Below are 20,308 nucleotides of genomic sequence, written 5' to 3'. Positions count from 1 at the left end.
TAGCTCCTTCTTTTGGATCTTCAGGTTGTTTCCAAGTTCTTATTAGCATGAAGAATGAAGGTTTAGAGTCCTAATATATGAAAGCCTTTCTGCATGTAAGATTATGCTGTGATGATAGATCGCCATCATTGTGATTACTGGCTCAAGGGGCTGGGCATTTCAAAGGCGTCTGAAATGCATTGTCAGAGTACTTGGCTAAGAGGAAGCGCTGGCTGAAAAGGTTGTACACCTTTGTGTGTCCCAGAGACGCCTGGAACCTTGGTGGAGGTTGGAATCCGAGCAGTTAGCCGATGTGGCCTCTCCTAGGGGCGGTGGCACTGCTGACAGAGTGACAGGACCTTGCTTGAGTGTGAGGTGCGTGCCTTTATGGGGGTCATTAACTTTAGCAGGGGATGATGCTGGTTTGTAGATGAAGATGACATGTGTGGTTTAGGAACTCCCTCTTCTCTGGTCCCCTGTGGTCCTTACGATGTAACCGTTCACTTAGATGTCACTGTTCCCGTTTGGATGGAGTGCTCGAGCCTCTGATACTGGGCATGAGCATTTTTATGTACCTAATTACTGTTGAACCCCATTAGGTAATGGGGTCAAGGGAAAGGGGCCTGGTCAGTGGCTGAGGCTTGGGCCAGGGACGGGGCCCGTGCCACAGTGGGGCTTAGGCAGGGGCGCCTGGCACAGAGCACTGCAGTGGGGCTGGGGGTGGTACAAGCCTCCTGGGCTCGAGTGAGATAGAGCAGAGTGTGACCCGGGGCTGAAGACACGGGCTCTGCAGTCTGCTCCAGGTCACGGTTCTAGCTCCTGCACCAACTCGCCCAGCAGCCTGGGGGCAAACTGCTCAAGCTCCCTCTGCTTCACTTTCCTTAGGAACAGGGCCAGTATCTTTTTACTTTCTTTTTTTTTTTTTTCTTTTTGCGGTACGCGGGCCTCTCACTGTTGTGGCCTCTCCCATTGCGGAGCATAGGCTCCGGACGTGCAGGCTCAGCGGCCATGGCTCACGGGCCCAGCCGCTCCGCAGCATGTGGGATCTTCCCGGACCGGGGCATGAACCTGTGTCCCCTGCATCGGCCGGTGGACTCTCAACCACTGCCCCACCAGGGAAGCCCAGGGCCAGTATCTTTTTACGTGCAGCACTAAACGATATTTTTCAGGCCTATATATGTAAGAGGTATCAATTTAAAGGAAAGGCAGAAAATGATGAAATCAAAACCCAGAATAAGTAGTTACCTCTTAACGTTGTTGAAAGTTACACAGTGGTGTGGCTGGTGGGAAGTCCTCAGGAAGAGTCAGCAGAGGTGGTTGATGATGACGACCCTTTATCCGAGGGCCCTCAAGGTGTTGGAGTTTTTTCTCCCAGACCCTCTGGGAAGGGTTGTGGCTTGGGGTGGTGCTCTGCCCGTGACAGGTGGAATCACTTTTCTGACCATTCCCCAGAGCTCGTCCTTTGGAAAACATCTTTGGCCCAGGCTTTCAGGGCCAAAGACATATCCTCAGCCCCACCTTCCTGAGCTCTTTAGGAGCTGCAGGCAGAAGCGTCGGGGGGATGCCCAGGTATATCCTGACCTGGCCATGCTGAGGCTGGTCAGGCCCAGTGTTGGACCATGGAGTAGCTTCCCAGGGCCGTCGTAACCAATTACCACAAGTTGGGTGGCTTATGTAGGGGAGGGAAAATAGCTTTCTCTCTACCTTTCTGAGTTCTCTACCTTGCTGAGATCTCCTGTAATAAAAGATTGACAAGAGAAAAACAGAAGTTTATTGACATGTATCACCTCATGTATAACGGGAGATATACATGGGGTAACAATGAGTAACTCTGAGAAGTAGAGATAGAATTCAGGCTTAAATACCACCTCAGTAGGGAAAAGGGAGGGAGATGTAGGCCTCTTTGGAGAGAATAAGGGATTTTTAGGGAAGATGAATGGACTCTTTGAAGAATAGATGGGAGGAGTGATAACAAAATTTGGGTGTGCTGTCGACTTCCAGTCTCCTCTCCGGAGGTGAGGTGAGTCAGTCTTCCCTGGTTGATGAAACTGCAGGGGAGGGATTTATACAATCGAATTGCTTTTCGAGGTTTATCTTGGGGCAGATAAGGGGAGTTCAGAGAAAGCCTCTGCTTGCATTTGCTGTTTCTCCCTTGCCTACAGCTCAAAATAATCATTATCCCCAAGCGGCTTATTTCGCTGCCTTTCATTCACTACATCAGAAATTGATTCTTTAACAGTTCCGGAGGTCCGAAGTCAAAACTGGGGTGTTGGCAGAGCCGTGCTCCCTCCGAAGGCTCCAGGGGAGAATCATCCCTGACCTCTTCTCACTCCTGGTGGCTCCAGGGATGCCTTGCCTTGTGGCTACCGCACTTCACACATACCCCTGTCTTCTGTGGCTTCTCTTCTCGCTCTTATAAGGACACCTCTCATTGGATTTAGGGCCTACCCATGTAATCCAGGATGACCTCAACTCAGTATCCTCAATATCCCCATGTAAATCTGCAGACTTTTTCCAAATCAGGTCATATATACAGGTTTCCATGACTAAGTTGTGGACATAGCTTTTGGGGGGCCACTATTCAACCCCTTTAGGCCAGAGGTTGGGTGTGAGTTCTCATGGGGGGGACTGAAGGGTGGGTCTACTCTGACCTTGCCCTCCGTACCCCAAAGCATGGACACTTGGGGCAGGGCATGTCTGGTCTGGCTTTCTGGGTCTAGCGCCTCAGCACCTTTCTAGGAGACACCGGGAGATGGAGAAAGTTCCCATCAGAGGCCGCATTAGTCCAAGCATTGGTGCGCAGGATTGCCAGGATGTCGGGATCGCCATCGCTGGCACACCTTGGCTCCCAGACTTTCTTGAATGGATAGTAGTTGGAGTTGACGTGTGGTGTTGGTACAGTCTTTAGTCCAAAATCCCTTGGCTTCTCATGTAAGCAGGTGAACTTGGTAGTAATTGTAGCCGCATTTGAATTTTTGTGATAAAGTGGAGTGAATGGCTGTGAAAAAAGCAGCTCTGTGGCCCGCGAGAGAAATTGTGTGATTGTGCAGATCAGGTGTAGCTGAATTTCAGTTACCAATAGTATCTATTATGTAAACAGGCCAGCTATGTGAATGTAAATAGTAGAAATCAAACAAGAAGAGAATCTATGATTGGTCCCCATGGAGGTCAATGGTGGGTTATATTTCAGGGTTAACAGTCAAAGATAGTCTTTCCCGGCTGTAAAACTACAGTTGACGGAGCAGTAATTAGATGTGAGTTTGTCCTCCTTTCTGCCTTCTTTGGGTCAAAGTGCTGTTAAATTATTTGGTGATACTTGTTCTCCCTCTTCCTTCCCTCACTGTGTAGCTTTCCTTATGCCCCTGCCTTTCTTCTTCCTCTTCTCAGAGCTCTCCTGTGCTGTTGAAAATCTTACTGCCCTGTTGAGAGGAACTTGTTTTCAAAGTGGTTGCAGAGGGATTCCATCCAAAAGTTGAGGTGGTCTTTGCATCCAGACTTTTCCATCCCAAAGTTTTACAGATTGGTCTTCTTGAACCACGTCCCCTCTTTGCCACCATGGGAAAGGTTGCCAGACTATTCCTTGGCTCTATTCCAAGTGTGTCAACAGCCAGTTAATTTCCAGTTCACCAAGGGCAGAATAATCTTGGGTAAACATGGCCGTTGGAAAAAAGCAAATATTGGTCTTGGCAGTTGTAGTCTCTCAAGTGTCTGGCCCCTCTTGTGTTAGTGAACAAAAAAAGAGCTACACCAGAGAGCGTGGCATCAAATACCACATCTGGTTAAAGAATATTGGTAGAAATATATAAATGCAGGACTTGTAAAAGATAATATGATTCTCCCTTCCTCACTCCATCCCTCTGTGAACAAGTCTGAATCTTCCTTTAGCCCTTAATTTTACTTGTTTAAGCCTGGGCTTCTCAACAGCCCATTGACATTTAGGCCACATAATTCTTTGTTGTGTCGGGGGGGGGGGTCCTTTACATGGGAGCATGTTGAGCAGTGTCCTTGGCCTCCACCCATCAGATGCCGGAAGCTCCCCTCCCTAATTAGTTGTGGCAACTAAAAGTGTCTCCAAACAATGCCGAATGTCCCCTGGGGGGCAAAATCACCACTGGCTTAAGCCAATCCTTTGCAAAGTGGTAGCACATAAGGTGTCCTGAGTTTGGTGATGGAAGAGTAAGGGTGTGTGTGTGTGTGTGTGTGTGTGTGTGTGTGTGTGTGTGTGTGTGTGTGTGTGTGTAGGGTGGGGAGGGGTGGTGGTTTGATCTCTCAACCTTAATGCTTATTTCTTCTTTTTAAATTTATTTTTGGCTGCATTGGGTCTTCGTTACTGCACGTGGGCTTACTCTAGTTGCAGCAAGCGGGGGGCTACTCTTTGTTGCGGTGCAGGGGCTTCTCATTGCGGTGGCTTCTCTTGCTGCGGAGCACGGGCTCTAGGTGCACGGGCTTCAGTAGTTGTGGCCTGCAGGCTCAGTAGTTGTGGCTTGCAGGCTCTAGAGCACAGGCTCAGTAGTTGTGGCACACGGGCTTAGTTGCTCTACGGCATGTGGGATCTTCCCGGACCAGGGCTCGAACCCATGTCGCCTGCATTGGCAGGCGGATTCTTAACCACTGCACCACCAGGAAAGTCCCAATGCTTATTTCAACCCAGCTGTGCTGAATATGGTCATGATGTGGGTCTCACAGAAGTGAGGGTAGTAGGTGATTATCAAATCAAGGTTATCAGCTGTTAACTTTTAGAGCAGGCTTATCCCCTGGCTTATTGTCATTCCTCTGGTGGCTTTAAGATGGGGATGCCAATCACATCGAGGATGCCTGACACTTGGCACCTTTCCGTTGCTTGATTCCTCATCTGGGCAATAAAGCATGACAGGAGCCTGTTGGCCATCACACCTGTGAATCAGTCAAACTTAACTTCATGTCATTGGAGGGGAAGGTGCCAAAGTTGGCTGTCAAGGTGACACACTGTTTGGGCAGATGTAGTTCCTGGATCTTCTCAAGCGTGACTGCATGTATGTACAGCCAGCTAGTCGTGCTTCCTTAGAAAACTTAAAGAAAAAAGACTCCACCCCTATGGAACTGTTGATCTACCTTTAAAGCCTTAGGCCTTTTCATCAATTAAACACACTTTCAGAGTTTCGAGTGTGTTGCAGTACTGTCATCAAACTGACACAGCTAGGTTCCAAACAATGTACTGTACCTTCACGTATTGCCTCTCATTTATTTGTTTTTGGTTTTTAATTGGAAATTGGAAACATCTGCAGAAGGAGAACTCAGTAGGAGCTCCTGTGTAACCATCACCCAGCTTCAATGATTATTAATGTACAACCCATTTTGTTTCATCAAGAACCCCTCCTGCTCATGTGATTAGTTTGAAATAAATCCTCAACATTGCATTTCATCTGTATATATTTCAGTATGTAACTCTAAAAGATTGGGGCTTTTTTTTTTTTTTTTTTTTTCCTTTTTGTGGTATGCGGGCCTCTCACTGTTGTGGCCTCTCCTGCTTAGGAGCACAGGCTCCGGATGCGCAGGCCCAGCGGCCATGGCTCACGGGCCCAGCCGCTCTGCGGCACGTGGGATCCTCCCGGACCGGGGCACGAACCCGCGTCCCCTGCATCGGCAGGCGGACTCTCAACCCCTGCACCACCAGGGAAGCCCTTGATTGGGGCTTTTTTTTTTTCCCCGAAACATAATTATCATCTCTAAAAATAAATGAACCCATATGAAACCTAAAAGCGCCTTCATACTAAGTATCTTGTTGCATTTGGTTGACACGTCTCTTAGGTCTCTTTTAGACTTCTCTATGCTCCTCTTCATCTAATCACGATTTTCAAGGGCAGAACAGGTACCGGAAACCGTCTTTCATTCTCTTTGTGTCTGGTGTGTTGGTATGTGGAGGTGCTATGCCTGGTGCCTGACCTGGCAGGAACTTAATAGGTACCTGCTTATCTTCAAATTCTGTGAGTTCTTCCGTTCAGGTTCTCTGGCTTGACGTGGTGCACAGTCATTTTCTCAAGGGATACTCAGCTGACAGGTATCTTGAATTGCCCGGCAGCTCCTCCGCACACATGTGCGCTTAGGTGGGCTGCTGTCAGCCTCCCCTCCCCTCCCCTCCCCCACCCTTAAATGAGGCTTTTTAAACTTACTCTCTGCCCAACTTTTCTGCGCCAGCATGTGTAGTAGCAGCCAGAGGTCTGGAAGTCCATGAAAACCGAGTACCTAGTGACCGAGTGTTCTCTGAGTGACGAAACTGAGCTCGGCTGCTTCCCCACACTTTGATTCCAGGCTCCTTCATGGGCCCTGCCTTTCCTTAGCCACTGTTGCCTTGGCGGGACACTCCCAGGGCCCTGGGGTCTGGAGGAGGGGCCTGACTCCCTGCTGCCACCTCCCAGATGCCAGTTTCTCCAGTTTTCCAGTTAACCACACCCTGAGGCAGGTGTCGGTTTTCCCAAAAGTAGCACCCCTCTCATGTGCCCTGATGGCACCCCACTCTCTGCTCTTTGACCTCCCCAAAACCTCCCTATGGACACTCCTCCTTTCCTTGCAGTCCGTTAGGCTCCCCCGCTTGCACTTCCTCCTTGACTGGGGCTTCCTGAGCCTTGGAGGATGAAAGCTGCATGGCTTCCCCGGGGACACTGCTAGAGGCTGGTGACCGCACACACTGGGAGCCACGGCCTCTGCTCAGCCTCTTCCCACGTGGCGTCCTTGTAGGGGCCCCTGCTCCCCACACACACTCAGGTTCTCCGGGAAGCACGCAGACTTCTCAGCTCGCTTGAGTCCCCTTACTCCACCTCCTCCTTGGTGCCCACTTTTCATAGAGAACACCCCTCCCACCCCCCCATGGAAAGCAGAGGTCCCTAAAGTACCACCTGCCCCACTTGCTTCCTCTCTCCCTGCCAGTGTCCAATGTAGGGCGGAAGAAGCTCCCACTCTCCATCTCCCCAAGGTCTGCTTTCTCTGGGAGTCCCCCTTCCCCTCCGGGCTGTGGCTTCTTTTCTTCAGTCTACACCTTGCCCAGATCCCCCAAGATTTTAGCATCAAAACCCACCACCCCCGTAACCCTGAGGGTTATGTGTTATTGACCCGTTTTACACAGGAGGACACGGATGCTTAGCTGCCCAGGCACACAAACAGCTGGTGAGTGCTGGCTGTGGGGCAGGAGCGCGGATGCCTGACTCCTTGCTCAGCCCTTGACCTTGGGTCACAGTCACCGAGAAGGATACAGCCTTCTTGGGAGCCTCTCTGTGGGCTGATACAGGGCCTAAGGAAGGAAGGAGTTTTGAGAGGGACTGTGATTGAAGTGACTGCCAGTGCGAGTCATTTGATGCTTAAGCTGCCTAACTCTGCCCCTTGATATTTTGGGTACCGTCTGTCTTGCCATCTCGATTGTGAATTCTTCAGGGGCTGCTTCTTCATTTTTCTGTCCCTCAGAACATTTTGTATGTGGTTGGTGTTTACTAATGGGCTTTTTACTCACCTAGAAATCTTTAGCTTTTAACTTCAACCTAGAAGGCTTTTAAAAAACACCATTACTTGATTCCGCGTGTCTTTAATGAACACTTGACATTTTTGTTCAGTTGAGGTGTAATCATTCCACATGTGAACTTTAGTTTGTTTATAATTTAATATTCAGTCAGGACCCATCACTTGCATATTATATCACAGTGTGATTTATAATCCATGGCATTTTATAATTGAAGAAATGCGGCATTGTAATTGCAGTGGTAAAAATATTATAGTGTTATAGACCCTAATCCTAGCTATGTCATGGACATAGTTGTGCTTTACTCACCCTCTCCTAAGTGGTGGTTTTTCCTCCCTAAGAAGGTAGTTTCAGCTCCCTTTCCCCTTTATTACCTTCTGCCTTCCAACTCCTACAGATGTAGAATGAGATGACCAGAAAATGGAGGATTCCGGTGAGTTGGTTTAGGGTATTGTTTCTGAAAGGAACCATTAGTAATTTAATTTACAATTTGTTTGGGGCTGACCTACTTTTGTTTATCAATAAAAAAATACAAAAAAGAGGAAATATTTGAAAAAGACATATAAAGTATAAGTGCTTTTATTTTTATTACATTCAAGCAACATAAATACTTTGTCAGATTGCTGTCAAAATTTCCAAATGTTTACTCTCAATTACTATACTTGTGTTATTGCAGACCAGTCACAAACTAGTTGTGGACAGACCACCCTGTGGATAGCACTGGGCTAGACAATGGAGGTTGTACTTAATTCATCAATTTCCATGGAGTCACTTTTATTTTTATTAGTATTATTTTTAACCAAATCACTCCAACTTATTCTGATCTCTGCTGATCACAAAGAAACACAGCTGGGAAGAACTTTAAAGTCTACTGACATTCAGAGGTCAGGTGGAATGTTTGTTTGACTTTCCTTTAAAAAAAAAAAACAGTGTTCAACCCCCAGTTTAATCAGATGTTCATTATTTCATCCATTGGAAACCAATAGAAGACAGGTAAATGGCTTTCCTCCTTCTCCTTTATGGAGAATGCCCAGCCCTCCTTTGTCTTATAGTAGAAATATGGGTTTGAATATTTTCTCAGCTGCATAGAGTGAAATTCTAATACCCAAGGTCATAACAGCCAGAAGAAATGTTATATTCTGATTGTGAGATAAAAAATAGGGATTGGGAATTGCTTTTTAAATAGCACAGCATTAAAATGTTTTGACTCCAGTCTGATGGGGTCTATCTGGTGATTACGTGATATTCTATGCTCAAGGTAGCTGTGATTGTCTTACTGGAACACTTAAATATTTAAATCTTAATGGGAATTGACAGGAACCATTAGGGGAAATACACAAAGTAATTCAAAAGAGAAGTCCAAGTGAATTAATTTTAGCTTTAGGATTGTATTCAAATAACACCAGTTATGGTAGGTTGACATGAAACCTATTCATGCTGTTGTGAAAAGGAATTCAAATCTAGAGAAGCACTGCAACTAGAAATATAATGTGAGACACATAATTTTAAATTCTTCAGTAGCGACATTAAAAAAGGTGAAATTAATTTTAATGTTTTATTGAACCCAGTACATACGAAATGTTAATATTTCAAAACACAATATAGAATTTGTTAATCGGGTATTTTATATTCTTTTTGCCTTCAAAATCGGTGGACTTTATACTCATTGCAGGTCTCAATTTGGATTAGCCACATATCAAGTGCTCACTGGTCACATATGGCTTGTAGCTATGATAGGTAGAGAGAAACAAAAAGTCCACAGTGAGGTAGATAATTGGCACGATTATGTGAGTAGTTTTATATTTCAATTACGATTTGGTCCAAAATAATTTCAAATGATTTCACAGTTACCTTAGAGGGGACAGCAGTGGACCCTCTGGGGAGTCCTTCTCCAAAGGCCTCTGGCTACCTGCATCAGAGGTTTTTCGCAGGCCATTTCTGTGGACAGGCTGGTTAATCTCACCCAAGCGTAGGGAGGGAGCCTGAGAATTGCTTTTACTTGTTCTATAAGGGCAGAGACCAGGATAGAAGTCAAGCAGGATACTGCTTTATATTTTTTGTTTTTTATTTGAGAGATTGAATTAAAAACAGATAATGGAGTGATTTCTTTTTTTTAATCTCTTCTCTTGTTCCTGGAGAAGACTTGGCTATCTGAATACTGTATACTTACTAATTGTGTTTTTGGCAAAGGGCAAGTAGAGGCTAGGTTACTCCGGGAAGTGAGGCTGGTGCTGGGCATAACAGAAAAACGGAAAAGGGAAGTAGAAAGTCCTAGCTGTGCCCAAGCAGGTGGGCTGTGAGCATCAGATCCCTCACGCTCTGATTTCCTCCTTGGGAACAGAGGTCTAGTGGGAGGGGCCCTGGGGCTGTCCTACCCACAGTCACCCAGACAGCTCCTGTGCTGCCAAGAGTCATAACTCAGGCCTGCTGAGTCTGTCTTGGGTCATCTATATCTTACTCTGTGCAGTGGGGACAGAGAGAACGAGATGGCCGTGATGTTATTGGATAAGCCTAGACTTTTTATTTTTTCTAAGTGAAAATAGCTTTATTAAGCATTCTTATTTAAAAATTCTAGTTTTATAAAATACTTATATTGAAATGGGATGATAGCTGGTATTGCTTCAAAATAATCTCCAGTGAGGGAGATTTGCACAAGGAAGTAAGAGGGGGTTTGGATGAAATGACAGTGACTATGAATTGATAATTGTTGGAGCTGAGTGGTGAGTACTTAGGGGTTCATTATTCTCTTTATTAGCTATTTGAAATTTTTAATAGAAAGCTTTAGGTTTTTAGATGGTGTATGAGGTTGTAAAGAAAACTCTGAAATTCTATTATCCAAAAATAATGACCATTAACTCGAAAACATCACTTGAAAACCATCTACTGGACATTCCCTTGTGTGAAAATGCCTTGAAGAAATACAGGAAAGGTGCGAGTCCTGATCTTGCCCTTAGAGAGATTTTATTCTAGTTCCAGAGCCCAGAGATCACACACGTGGAGGAGAAGAAAGTCAGTGTTGGCTGCAGGCATGTTTTACCCCAGGCCTTATGCTTATGTGGTCCTTAGGTTGGCTTGTGAAGGAGGTTTCCCTTCTTCCTTTCACAGAGGAGTCAAGTGAGGCTTGGAGGACCCCCACTGCCCATATGCACTTGGCATGAGTGAAAGGGAACCAGGATGCCACTGGCCTTGGGTGACTCGGCACCAGCCTCCATGCTGGCCACTTGAGGGTATCTTATCTATTGGAGTTGTAGAGCCTTGTGGAACCAGAATTAGAAGGAATACAATATAATGAATTGCGAGATCATGCAGAGAGGGCTTCCAAGACCCATGAAAACTGAGAGGACAGCAAGAGTATGGGAAACCACGTGGGAAGGGAGGCTGCTTGGGAAAGGGGGAACTTGGAATGACAGATCAGGGACAGTAAGGAGGACACATATGGTTCAGGAGGATTAGTTTTCAAGATGTTCTACGAGGAGGAAGAAATTTCAGTGACAAAAGAACTGTTTGTTTTGGGGTATTTGGTTTTGAATGAAATGTACCAAAACGAATACATAAAGGAGGATCTTTGGCCAGTGGAGCAAGGATTGGACAGGTTTAGCCTTTTGGAAAAATGTATCAGGTGGCCATTCATGAAGACCAGATCGCACATAGTAAGAGATACGAGGGCAGCAATATTACTTTGGAAGGATGAATTTTGAGGGATTACAGTAGCTACTAATCAGAGCCAAGGGATGACAAGTTCTTATTTATAAAACAGTGTGTCCCTAATTTCCACATTATGTATACGTGAGTAGCTAACTTGTTCTTGATTAGCCAATCATCCTCCCGAAAGGCCCCATCTTATTGTCTGTAATACCTATTTTAAGTTCACAAGCTGATAAAATTCCACTTTGCACCTTCCTGTCACTTTCATGGTGTCATATGTTGGCTCAGTGCACCTGGGCAACCAGGCTTCGAGGGCTGGAGGAATGAGCCGTTATGGGAGTTCATAGGAGTTGAACATGTCTCCTATATAGGAAGGCCATCCCTTCTCCTGGCGGCAGCCCTGGGATATTCCGTGGTAGTTGATGGGTTTTTCACTGGCATGGGAAATTAGATGGTTAACTTACTTGAAGAAGTAGTATTCTCTCTTTGTGTTCTTCAGTTGAATGATTTCAGTACAGAAGAAGTTCTTGAGGAGCTAGTGTTGGAAGAGTAGCCCTCAAATTAAAGGTTGAGGTGGCAGTGAGAATAAGAGTGGGAGAGGATGCTTTCTCAGGGTCACTTCTAGCAGGTTGGAGCGCTGTGTAGGACAGCCCTGGTTCACATAGCAGCCTCTGCTACGTGCAGGTAATGTCCAGCTGGCCAGTGGAACCCAGATCCTCCATCACTGCTTCTATGCGCCAAGCCCACCTTGCCTCACTCTAAACCTCTCCCCAGGCTCTGCCATAGGAGTGTCCCTGGCTTCAGTGCCTGGGGGGAATTTGTGATACCATACCTCACCCTCTTCTTCTTGCTCATTTTATTTCTACCTTCATAGACTTTATATTTTTAGAGTACTTCTAGGTTCACAGCATACTCGGGCAGACAGTAAGCAGTTCCCACATACCCGCTGTTCACACGCATACACGGTCTCCCCCATTATCAACACCCCTTACTAGAGGGTATATTTTTTACAATTGATGAACCTGTATTGACACATCATAATCACCCAAGGTTCATACTTTGCATTAGGGTTCACTCTTGGTATTGTATGTTCTGTCAGCTTCGACAAATGTAAAATGACATGTGTCCACCATTATAGTATCATACAGAGTAGTTCCACTGCCCTAAAAATCCTCGGTGCTCCACCTATGCATCCCTCTCTCCTCCCAGCCCCTAGCCACCACTGATCTTTTTACTGTCTCCATAGTTTTGCCTTTTCTACAGTGTCATTTGGTTGGAATCATGCAGGACGTAGCCTTTTCAGATTGACTTTTCACTCATAATACGCATTTAATGTTCCTTGATGTCTTTTCATGGCTCGAGAGCTCATTCCTTTTTAGTGCTGAACGATATTCCGCTGTATGGGTGAATCTTTTTGCTCTCTTTGCTGCAGCCTCTCACCTCATCTTCCTAAAAGAAACGCTCTGCTGGTTGATGAATAACACTTGCCTCTCCATGTGCATCAGGTTGCAGTGTTGGTGCCTGTGTGACTCTGTGCTCTCCCACAGGGTCCAAGCTGAAGTGAGCATAAGAGATGGTCTTTAGGGGTTAGGATGGGGAATAGTTTACAGGAGCGGGCATCTTCTTATACCGTTCTCTAATCGTTAAACCTCAAAGCCTTTGTTTGCTTCGGGATGGGAAAAAAGGCATAATTATGAAATGGTGTAGTTCCTTCATTGACACCAAGCCATACAGGAGAGACGCTGACTCAAAGACACTATGTTTGTGGCAGGAGAGTGAGTCATTGGCCAATCCCTGGGACTAAAAGAGGAAAGCAGGGGCAGGGGTGGGGGTGGGGGTGGGGGTGGGGTTTAACTGCAACCTTGACCTTGAAGAACCAGGAAGGAAGCTTATGGAGTGAGGCAGCCCCTTCTCTTCAGTGCGGGTGTGCGTGTACACACATACACACACATACCCCTGACTCCATCCTGACCCTGCTGTTGTACCCCAGCCTCTTAAAGTCCCTTACTCTCATCCCTGGTGTCTCAAAGTTATTAATCATACAACATATGTTCATTAATTCTTCAGATACCTACTGAGCATGTAATGGGTATTACGAACTGAGCTCTGATCTGAGGCAAGAACTCTGCGGGGAGCCATAGCTCCTGCCCTCTGGGAGCTCACAGTCTAGTGTGGACTATAGACACGTAAATAGATTGTTTTTACATTTACCATATTAAGTTGAAATAAAGATGTGGTCCGTGAAGCCTCCCCAGAGTAGGTAGAACTTGATGGGGCGCCAGGTGAATTAGGGGTGTGGGGAGGCCATCGTAAGCGTGGAAGACAGGAGGTTAAAGACCACTGCAGAGGAAACAGTGCAGAGGGTGCAGGGTTCCAGGAGCAGCATGGGCTCAGTGGTGCTGGGGCACTGATTCCCAGGACACGTGAGGCGGGTGCGTGAGGAAGTGGGCCTCAGAGATTCCTGCAATTGGGGAGCTGAGGACAGACTCAAATGACTGTCCTGGATGGTTTATTCTGGGGTGGAGGAGGGCTGGCCCGCAGGTGGCCCTGGGCAGGGCTGCTGCAAGAGATGGGACTATAGCCCAGCTGAAAGTTGGGAATTACTAGATAGGAGCACCCTGGCATTAACAGCTTTGTAGGAGGAATGGGGGTGGGAAGGGTCTAGTCAGTTTACCAATAATTTTGTGAATGACCAAGGAGGAACTGAAACACTCCTTTCCTGATCTTTCCTCTTCGTCCCCTTAAAAAAAAAACACAGTTGTTAAAGCTTTTTTAAAAGGCCTTGTCTTATTTTGTCATAGTGAATTGGGTTTAGCGAAAACGTTTAAATTTTTTTTTTTTTTTTTTTTTTTTTTTTTGCGGTACGCCGGCCTCTCACTGTTGTGGCCTCTCCCGTTGCGGAGCACAGGCTCCGGACGCGCAGGCCCAGCGGCCACGGCTCATGGGCCCAGCTACTCCGCGTCATGTGGGATCTTTCTGGACCGGGGCACGAACCCATGTCCCCTGCATTGTCAGGCGGACTCTCAACCATTGCGACATCAGGGAAGCCCCGTTTAAATTTTTATGTGTTCATTTGAAGATGTTGCAACATCTCAGGGTTATTTTAAACGTTAAATTCATAATATTGAAGTTCCTTCTAACCCAAAAGTCAAAGGAAAAATATCCCTTTTTGGGTGTGTGTGTGTGGGGGGTGTTTGCAAAGGATGGGAGATAATCGTGGGAATAAAATAGGCAAAACACACTTTTTGAGAAAAAAGAAATAGGAAATTGTTTGAGAGTGAGCATTTCAAAGTCAGTTTAACATAAAGCTGTAGAGTGTGTCTTTTGGCCAGTTTGTAAAATGAGTTAATGATACACTTATGTAAGCTTATTTATTCATTACTTTATTCAGATAGTCAAATGTTTGTGGGACATCCTTGTACCTGCACTATTCAAGGGCTGGGGGAATAGCTATGGACCAAGGAGAGTCCCTGTTCTTGTGAAGCTTACATTCTAGCTACTCGCGTTACTAATTTAGTTTTATTGATACTTTTACATAAAGACACATACATATAAGTGAGAGAAGGGGAACAGTGAATTGTAGAACCACAGGGAATTCAGGGCATCTCTCAAGTTGTCCAGTTGTGAAAAGCATCTAAAGACTGAAGGAGGTAAAGCAGTGTAATTAGAGCACTTCCCTAGCCCTCCTAGTAAACACGAGTTTCTCACTACTTTGCATTAATATCGTTTGCACTGTGAACTGATCTTTAGGGGAGTGGTGCCTGGTCATGTCATTGCCAGTGTGGTGGGGCAGAGTGAGCCTTCAATAGTCATTTGCATAAAAGAACTAATTTTAACATTATTTTCCAAACTGTTGCCTGGGCACTTGTACCAAGACGTAGACCACAAAGGTAAAGGGATCTGTGTACAAATAAGGTTGGGGCCACTTATTTATAATCCACATTAGCACATTAAAGTGTCCAAATTGTTCTGCATTAGCAGAACTCCTTAATTTGGTTTAAACCAGCATTTCACACATTTATATTAAGAACTTTTTTTTTGCATGTAACACCTCTTAGTTTCTAGTTTGCTGGAATGCTGCTTTTAGAGGCATACAGACGGATTTCTGGAGCCTTTCTGCCTGAAGAGGAGAAGGCCATGTATCATTCCTCATCTCTGAAAGTCTTGGGCATTGGTGCTTATAGCTTGGCTTTACTGAGTTTCCTTTGACCCCAGGACCCAGCCTCTAGCGGAAAGTCAGCCAGGGGAAGCCATGAAAAGAGAATTGGACATTTCCCCCTGGAGGCAGATACCTTCTGACACAGTAGAGCTGGACTCTAATCATTGAGCTGTGCTTTCAGTGAAAATGTTCTCGGGGTTTCAGAGAAGAAAAGAATAATCCTTGCCAAGTGGTAGAAGTTGGAAGAATTTTGTTTTCACAATTCGTCCTCTTTTCTCTCTTTGGCTCTTCCTGTCTCTATTTTATGGCTACTGAAAAATTACTTGGTTCCTTTCTTCTTGGATTTAGTTTTTGAACTATTAGTAATAAATGTGTCAAATGTTAGTGATGACTTCAAGCTAAGAGTAGTATATTCTGCTTATGTTTGGCTAAAATCTAGTGGATTTCCTGCTGCTTTGTTTGGTCTTACCTTATTAAAGCACTTGGGATGGTTGCCCATACAGGCCCATCTTCTGTTGTTTATGCTCGTGTAGATGGTACCGGACAAAGTTTGAGCGTCATGTTACACTGTTATCCATCTTTTTTTTTTTTTTTTTTTTGTGGTACGCGGGCCTCTCACTGCTGTGGCCTCTCCCGTTGCGAAGCACAGGCTCCGGACGCGCAGGCTCAGCGGCCATGGCTCACGGGCCCAGCCGCTCCCACGTGGGATGTTCCCGGACCGGGGCACGAACCCGCGTCCGCTGCATCGGCAGGCGGACTCTCAACCACTGCGCCACCAGGGAAGCCCTGTTATCCATCTTTTAATGAAATCTTAGGACAGATGTGTTCTTGGCTGCTTGGTGTCTGACCACATAGTGCGATTTCAGCCATATGCATTGTGCAGGCCCTTCATGGCTTGAGATCCCCTTGCCTCCTTACATCCCCTCCAACGTGGCCCCGCCTTCCTGTGGGGATTTTGTGTCAAGGGAGACGTGGAAAACAAAGAGTCCGTAAAACTCTCATGGTGAAAAATTGCCGTGTAGAGTCTCTCTCAGATTACTTAATGTGTTTTGCTTCTTTAATGCTGTTCAGATGATAATCAATTAAAGATGTACCATTTATTGGACACTTACTGGGCTCCAGGCACTGTGTTAGGAACTTCACCCATCCATTTTAATTTCATTTCTCCATCTGAATTATCTAAGTATTACTATCTCTGCTCTGGTGACGAGTGACCTGGGACTTGGAGAGGTGTGTGTAAGCTTCCTCAAGGAAGTAGGAAGTGGTCCAGGATGCAAAAACAGTTAAGTCCTGCTATTGGTGGCAAGCATTTGAGCCAGCAACTTTTGCTGCTTTTTGGTCACATCTACATATGCCTCTCAAAATACTCCAGAAGAAGTAGAACGTGGGAGCTGCCAAGTGATTTATCATAGGAGGAGGCTGCTTGAAGGCAATGTTCCTTGAAATAACAGGCTCCTGGTACTTTTAAAATAAGTTTCTATTTAATTGGAAGGGTCTTATTCATGTCTTATTCAAAATAAGCATTTTGAATAGGTAAGTGTCCTACATAGAGACATATTCTGTTCCAGGGCTCTCTAGGGACCTTGCTCTCTGATCAGGCAGCTATGAGTTTCTACCTGGGGGCAGTTACCATCACAGCTCCTGCTGAGCTGGAGCTCAAGCAAGACCATGTTTGACTCTTGAGCATTACTCATTGCTTTAGATGTATTACAACCTTTAATCCTCACAACGGCCCTTATTCTGGGCATTATTACAGAGGAAGAAACTGAGGCACACCGAGGCCAAACAGCTAATAAATGACAGACCAGGATCAATCACTTTACTTTAAACCACTGTGCTGTTGCTTCCCTTAAATGCAGATTTCTGTGTCATAAATCCTAATGCATCTCAGCCTCAAATGTGGATTTACCTGGCTCCCCTTTCTATCTATTTAGAAAGGTGCCCCTGCCCTGAGGAGGGCTCAGAACAGAGGCCAGCAGCTGGCACTGGGTGGCCTGTGGGTTTGAGTTATGCCCTGGAGGCACAGATACTTAGTTAGGTCTTAGATTGTTCATCTTTAAAACTGGATAGTGGTTTTTGTCCTCTTTCTACCTTCTAGGGAAATTTTTTGCGGGGAGAAGGAGCCTTGAGGAGATGAAGGGCGATTAATTAGATTTGTATTTGACATCCAGCACACCTCTAAAAGGGATTTGTATATTTGTGGCTTTTTAGCCAGGTTTGTAATTATGGTATTATGAGGATTCGTGTATTATATGGAACTTCTGAACCTTTAAAAATAGGGCAAGGAGAAAAGTAAATTTGTTTGCTGGAGATAAATTGAACATAATGGGCCCATTGTGGGAATACATTTCTATATTTTCAAGTCTTAAGTAGAATAAAAAAAGCTCTTCATATAGAAATATAACCCAATAAAAATAAATCTGCAAAGTGGTTAAAACATGATAATGGAGACTATTTTTACCATAGAAGTGGCCCATCTGGACAAATATGTCCCCTTTGTTTTTATTCTTATTCAAATAGTCTTTTCATCAGTTCTCATATAAGTCAGGAACAAACCCCCCTGCCTCTTGAAGTCCTACTTTTGCCTTCGTTGTACTAGTTCTGAACTGCTTGCTTCAGTTCCTTCGGCTGTAGGTCATAAATAATACATGACATTATATACGATAAATCTTCATTCATGTGATTACAAGATTTACTGTTGTGTTTTCAGATGGAATGGGTTGATTGAGAAGGTGGAAAATAAAAAGCAACACTGTATTACATGGTGTGCCTTTGGTCACAAATAACAAACTCACTTGAGCTAGCTTAAGTAAAAAAAAAAAAAAAAGAGATTTATAATAAGGATACAGGTGTGTCTTAGGAACTTAAAGGCAAGGACGAAGTGGCCCTCAGGAATGAACAGGAACCAGAGAGGAGGAAGGGAACTCTCTAATCAGTGTTCACAGCGAGCACACGTGTGACACAAATGTCACTAAAGGAGGAGAGAGAATGTGACAGAAGGGAAGTAGAAATCCATGCAGTGTGTTACTTTATACTCCAGCACGAGAACCACAGCTCCACTGTGTTCTTTGGAAAAATAATTCTTGCTCGTTATATGAAATTCAAACAGTACAAGAAAAGCAAAAATTTTTAAAAATTTGGATAGCCAGGGGCAACCATAACTATCTTAGCAAACATCCTTCTAGGCATGTATAAGGACATCCAGCAACAGACGTGCACGCGCAGAAATGATATCATACTTTGTGTGGTCATTTACCTGTTTTATTCATTTACCTGTTTTACTCACTGGTGTGATATTCTCATATCAGTATATATTAATAAAAACTTGTTTACTTGACCTCATCTTTTTGTGGACCTTTAGGATATTTACTCCCCACTCCCTGCCCCCAATGATTATAAACATGCTATGTTTATCCATTTTTCCACTTTCACAATAATCTACTTTGAGTAAATTCTTAGAGAAGAATTGCCGTACCACAGTGTGTGGCATTTTACATGCTGACATAGTTGCCAAAGAGGCTACATCACGAGCTAAGCCGATAACAACAGCTACTGTCAGTCTGGGCATTGTTACCAACCTGATAGGTAAAAAATAAGAGCTAGGTTTTCTAAAGTTGTATTTTTCCATTGTTAGTATAGCTGAGTATCTTTTCATATGTTTATTACTATTCTATTCTCATGGGAAGTTCATTAATTTGCTTTGTCCGTTTTGAGGTGGAGTATTAATTTCCTTACTCACTTTTTTTTTTTTTTTGCGGTACACGGGCCTCTCACTGTTGTGGCCTCTCCTGTTGCGGAGCACAGGCTCCGGACGCGCAGGCTCAGCGGCCATGGCTTACGGGCCCAGCCGCTCCGCGGCATGTGGGATCTTCCCAGATCGGGGCACGAACCCGTGTCCCCTGCATCGGCAGGCGGACTCTCAACCACTGCACCACCAGGGAAGCCCCTTACTCACTTTTAAGACATTTTCGTATAAGGATAGCAACCTTTCATATGTCTCTTGTATGAATATTCTACTTAGTTTCTTATTTTATCTTTTGACCAAAGTGTCTAGATTTGTTTGTTCTTTATTTTTGATTTGTTTTTGCCTTCCGTGTATTTGAGATTTTAAAAATGTTGTCAGCCAAATGTCTCAGTCCTTGAGTTTCACATTTTGATGTCATGTTTAAAAAGGCCTTTCCTATTTCTGTACTATGAAACTATTCATCTGTATATTTTTCTAGTACTCATTTGATTCTATTCTGAGTTTATTCTCTTTAAGTAGAGAGAGGGTGCTAGATTTTTCCCTCCTCTTAAATAGCTAACCATCATCATTTATTAACTAGTCTCACATACCTACCCAGATTAGATTACATGTACTTGGTCTGTTTCCTATGAATACTTGGTTCTACAGCTGTGTGTTTATTGTTTCATTGGTTCATATATATGTTGTTAGACCATTGTTTAGTTGTGGCTGGCCCATTTTGTTTGCTTCTACAATTATGGTGCTTCTCTGCTTCAAATTGGGTTTTCACGAATAAGCTGCTACATGCTTAGTTATCAGTGCCTCAGAAAACTGTGAACGAGATGGGAACAGTTGAAACAAGAAGGGACCACTTCACTGATGGGTTATAGCAACTAAGGAGGAAAAAAGTGAATAAGACAAGAGCTCATGGATGCTGATTTTTAGAAAGAATCAGAGTGCAGTGCCAGTGATTTTTGTTTTAAATATAGGTGGGGGCAGGAAGGAGGATGTATATATTTCAGCTTTGTTTAAATTCAAAGCATTTAAGCATTCCTATCACAGGGAAGAGAATAATGTGGTTTTGCTTCAACTGTAACATAATTTTGGTTTTCAAAATAAGTGTCTTGGGACCTCAATTCCCTGTTGGTGAAGAAAATTCCCAGCCCATGTGTTGCAGCGGAAATTCATTGTTTCCTGAGTTATTTCCTTTCACGCTTAGTGTGAGGGAAATGACCAAGTGTATAGATTGAGATTTTTTTTTTTTTTTGAAAACTGATGTGTGTAACATTACTTGATTCTGATGATTTTTATTATT

The 20,308-nt window shown here is 44.6% G+C and overlaps 1 protein-coding gene across 1 annotated transcript in view; it reads left to right on the top strand.

The window, feature by feature from the left end:
• The window catches only part of TLN2 (talin 2), a 304,454-nt gene that overhangs the window by 21,525 nt on the left and 262,621 nt on the right, over positions 1-20,308 (top strand). The window lies entirely within an intron of this gene.

This window comes from Delphinapterus leucas, chromosome 2 (assembly GCF_059928025.1).
Source record: "Delphinapterus leucas isolate spDelLeu-1000000601 "Yukka" chromosome 2, BTC_Dleu_Yukka2, whole genome shotgun sequence".
In the NCBI taxonomy this organism is placed as follows: Eukaryota; Metazoa; Chordata; class Mammalia; order Artiodactyla; family Monodontidae; genus Delphinapterus; species Delphinapterus leucas.
Note: the sequence above shows the minus strand (reverse complement) of the source record. Positions and strands in the feature narration are given on the sequence as shown.